Below are 4,973 nucleotides of genomic sequence, written 5' to 3' on the forward strand. Positions count from 1 at the left end.
GGGTCCCCTCCCAGGCCTGAAGCCTGGGCCAGAGGTGTCAGGCCTGGGCCGGGGGGGCCAAGCCGGCGATTTGTGTGAACTACAGAGGAAACACCTTTTCTGACTGCTCATTGGCTAAGCTCCCTGTATGCCACTGGTAATATTCTTAGTAACTTGGGTAATAAGAATCCAAAACGGTGATCTAGGGTTTTTCACCACACTCCTGGTGAAAAAAATGAAGGTCCACTGCTGGAGGACTAAGAGATGTCATATCCTTCCCTAGCTGGTTTGGCTCAGTGAATAATGCCTTGGCCTGCCGATGACAGGGTCTGGGTTCAATTCTTTTTTTTTTTTTTTTAAATATATTTTATTGATTTTTTTTACAGAGAGGAAGGGAAAGGGATAGAGAGCCAGAAACATCAATGAGAGAGAGAGACATCCATCAGCTGCCTCCTGCACATTCCCCACTGGGGATGTGCCCGCAACCAAGGCATATGCCCATGACCGGAATTGAACCTGGGACCCTTGAGTTCGCAGGCCAATGCTCTATCCACCAAGCCAAACCGGTTAGGGCGTGGGTTCAATTCTGACCAAGAGCATGTACCTAGGTCGTAGGATCCTCCCTGGCCGGGGCCCAGGTCAGGGCTCATGCATATATGTTCTACTCACTTTGATGTTTCTCTCTATCTTTCCCTTTCTCTTCCATATTCTCTAAAAATCAGTGGAAACATATCCTCAGGTGAGGATAAAAAAAAAATAATAAAGAAATTATTATTATATGAAAGACACATCTTGAAAATGCCTAAAGAAAGTTGTCATATTTTTCATGGTGAAGGGACTGGAGTCTGTGTTGATGAAAACACCTTGGTGGCTGTGGTGACTGGCAGTGGCTGCAGCAGCGGGGTGATGGGGCTGGTGCCTTCCCCTGATCAGCCCGGTCACCTCCCACAAAGGGAGGCCAGACTGTGGCTTAGGCCCGCTCCCCAAGGGGAGCAGGGAGTGGGCCTAAGCCATCACTAGGACATCCCCTGAGGGCTCCCAATATGTGAGAGGGGGCAGGCTGGGCTGAGGAGCTCCCCTCCCCCAGTGCATGAATTTCATGCACCGGGCCCCTAGTATTGTAATAACTATGTATGGCGGCAGGGGGTAGTGGAAATATCAGGAGGAACACTTTGTAAAATATATGATTGCCTAGTCACTCTGCTGAACACCTGAAACTAATACAAAATAATATTGGCTCTCTGCCCACCGTCCTCCATTGGGTCTCTTGTTAGTCCACCGCCCTCCCTACTCGGAGCTTGGAACTCACTGCGCGGTGTCCTAGGGGCAGAGAGGCTGGAGTGGGAGTGTCTTCCCAGTGCCTTTCATCTGGGAAGTTCAAGGCGCTTCTGCCACAGGCCACGTGTGGGTCTTGCAGCACATTCGTAAGCAATGGCTGCCATCCAGAAGAAATTGGTGATTTTGGTGATAGAGCCTGTGGCAAGCCTGGCTTGCGCATCGTTTTTAGCAAGGACCAGTTCCCAGAGGTGTATGCACCCATGGTGTGTGAGAACTACGTGGCAGACACTGAAGTGGAGGGAAACTGGGCAGAGTTGGCTTTGTGGGACACAGCTGGGCAGGAGGATTAGGATCGCTTGAGGCCCCTCTCCTACCCGGACACTGATGTTATCCTGATGTGTTTCTCCATTGGCAGCCCTGATAGTGTAGAAAACATCCCAGAAAAATGGACTCCAGAAGGTAAGCGTTTCTGTCCCAATGTGCCCGTCATCCTGGTTGGGAACAAGAAGGATCTTTGAAATGATGAGCACACAAGGCGGGAGTAGCCAAGATGAAGCAGGAGCCAATAAAACCGGAAGAAGGCAGAGATGTGGCAAACTGGATTGGCGCTTTTGGGGACATGGTGTGCTCAGCAAAGACCAAAGGTGGAGTGAGGGAGGTTTTCGCAAAGGCCACGAGAGCTGCTCTGCAAGCCAGACGCGGGAAGAAAAAATCGGGATGCTTTGTTTTGTGAACTCTGCTGCAAGCCCAGCCCTCACGCGGTTCACTTTGAAGTGCTGTTTATTAATCTGAGTGTATGATTCCTGACCTTTTTCATTTATCTCTAATTTACCTAAGATTACAAATCAGAAGCCATCTTGCTACCAGTATTTAGAAGCCAACCATGATTATCCATGATCCAGCCCACCTGGCCCGCCGGGCCCTCTGACACGGCTCTAACAGCCCGCCTCTGCGCTCCCACCTGACACACCAGGCGCTAATGCAAGGAATTCCTTAACTTCTTGCTTCTTTCTAGAAAGAGAAATAGTAACTTTTGTGAGTCAGGCTATAACTACTTCATAACAAACATGCTTGCCTGTCATCTGTCAGCTGCAAGGTACTCTGGTAAGCTACCACTTCAGAGCTTTACTCCTGAGCAGATTTCATTGTGGTACCTCTGGAGTGGGCATCCAGTTTTTTTCAAAATGTGCTCAGCCAGAGAGGCCCTAGTTCATGCAGCTGTGGCAAAGTTATAGTTTTGTGGTTTCATGTTTGTTACCTTATAGTTCCTGTGTAATTAGTGCCACTTAATGTATGTTACCAGAAATATATATAATATTTTTTAAAATAATACAAATAATATTAAATGTAAAATATAATTTGAAAAATAAAATATTTTACTTTTTTATACAGATTCTAGTGGGAAATTATTTCTATTTTTCCTTTTCAACCTTATTTCCATTATGGAAAGAGAAGGTATTTAAATTTTCCCTTTATTTTTTGTTCTTTTATTTGTAAAATATATAAGCTGGTAACCTTTTGGTAATTTGTTTCCCAAGACATATTACTCAAAGAAATCATGCCTGTGAGTATGCCAATATCAGCCTGTATTTTTCCAGCTTATTAACTTGTCTGCTCAACTCAGCTTTCTCTATCCTACAGGGCCCCATCTGCAGTTTTAGCAATATTGATGATTAATTCTATAAAGGGTGGTTTAAACTGCAAAGAAGTATACCTGGAACTGAGCTAGAGAGCGGCCATATCCTCTGAGATATCTCTACAGCATAGAAAGAAATGTTTTCTGAGACATTTCTATTATCTTGCTGATAGATAGTCTAGGAGCTCCTGCTCTAAGTGCTTCTGGAGGGCTATGGCAATAAGTTAGAGGATTGTAAACTTGCAAGACAAATGACCCAGTTTAGGCCCTCATAGTGACTGTATGTTAGATATGAGGGAAGTGCAGTATTTCACACACTCACAAAGGAACATTCTGCCTTCTGAACCATTTATTAAATTTTTCATCTGACACAACTTCCCCCCCCCCTAATTTTTGCTGTAATTGTATCACTGTGCATGGCAATATGAGTACGTGCAATGATATCTTAGCAATATAGAACAGTGCCAGTTTTGAAATGGTTATTTCTACCATTTTGAGTCATGTGATCTGAGACTAGCTTATTTTTCAAAATGTCAATTTCTTCATTTATAAAATCCTCTTCTCAGGGTAGTTGTGAAGATTACACAAGACAACGTGTGTGAAAGTATCTGGCACAAAGCATCAAATCAGTGTGGACTCAGAAAGGCAATGTCAGGTTTCAAGAATCCCTGAGTATGTAGAACATTTGTATTCACAGCTGCCTGATATATTCTTGAATTATTTGATATTTAGAAGTCAAAGAGTGAAACTTTTTGATTAGAGATGCTTATATGTTTTAAGCAATATTTTAAATTAAAAAAAACCCAAGTTTACTTAAATTAGTTAAAACAAGAAAATTATATTTTAGATGTTCTTAAACTAATATGGGTAAGTTTATCTAGTGTTACATTTATTGAAGATATTTAGAGATACTTTGTCTCAGTGACTGTTTTTCTTGCTAATGAATTATTTGTAAAAAAAAAAAAAATAGGAGGAAAGAGGCTTATCTGATTATATAAAACTAGTAGCCCAGTGCACAAAATTCATGCACTGGGATGGGGGGGGGGAAGGGGCCCCTCAGTCTGGCCTTCACCCCTCTCCAATCTGAGACCCCTCAGGGAATGTCCAACTACCTGTTTGTGCCCACACTTTTAACAGATAACAGCTCCATTGTTGTTTATTTCTTATGCTTAAAACCATTGGAATTAGTAGGTATTCAATGTGTGTATACATTTTGGGGGGACACCCTGTATATCTCTAGTCAGCGGTGAAAGAAACCAAAAGCAGATTTGGAACCCCCAGACAGGGAACCTCGCTCACTCCCCACGTGTCTCCCCACTTCACTTTCCACCTTCGTGGGCAGCAGGAGTATCAACGTTTTCTCTCATTAATTTGGAAAAGCACATCTTGTCACCCGCTGCCCAGCAGGAGTGCGCTAGGCCCCTAGCAAGTGAGGCTCAGTCAGGGCAGCCTTCGCTCATGTGTGCTGGCACCGAAAGTGCACATTCCTCCTCTAGAGTCGCCCCGACTATCCCACTGTTTCACTGAGAGGACGGAATTCCTCTCTACCTCTGGGTTCTTGATCTTGAATGCTGACCAAAGGCACCTCAGCAAGGGCCGCCTGTGCCCACCAGGTGTGTCTGTCTGCACCTGCTCCTGCCTCAGCACCTGCATTAACCCCCCAGAGGTGATCTCGTACCTGCACTGGCCTCTCTGGGAACAGGGCATCACCACTCCGCCCTCTCACTGTCATCTCACAGGCGCCCACCCTCAGCACCCAGAACACCCAGACACTCTCCAAAGGATGTGAGCGCATCAGAGGGGATGTGTGCACATCCTGTGGGGGTGTTAGGCATGCTGGGTTGATGGAAGTGCGGTGGAGAGGTGGGGGGAACTTGTGCACGCCTTGGTTTGCAACTGTTGCAGGTGCAGGAGGGTGACAGTGTGCTGGGGGATGTTCGAATGCCAGAGGGGGATGTGCACACCGGAGGCCTCTGGCTTTGCAGATCCGCAAACCCCCGTGGTGCAGCCAGGAGGACGTCAGTCTGGCCCGCCAGGGTGGCTCTCCCTGCAATCCTGCACCTTCTGGGCCAGGAGGCGG

General features: G+C 46.0%; 1 pseudogene; it reads left to right on the top strand.

Annotated features, from left to right (window-relative positions):
* The first annotated feature begins 1,410 nt into the window (after positions 1-1,410).
* Positions 1,411-2,209, top strand: LOC132226876 (transforming protein RhoA-like; annotated as a pseudogene).
* The last annotated feature ends 2,764 nt before the right edge of the window (positions 2,210-4,973 follow it).

Source organism: Myotis daubentonii, chromosome 1 (assembly GCF_963259705.1).
Source record: "Myotis daubentonii chromosome 1, mMyoDau2.1, whole genome shotgun sequence".
Lineage (NCBI taxonomy): Eukaryota > Metazoa > Chordata > Mammalia > Chiroptera > Vespertilionidae > Myotis > Myotis daubentonii.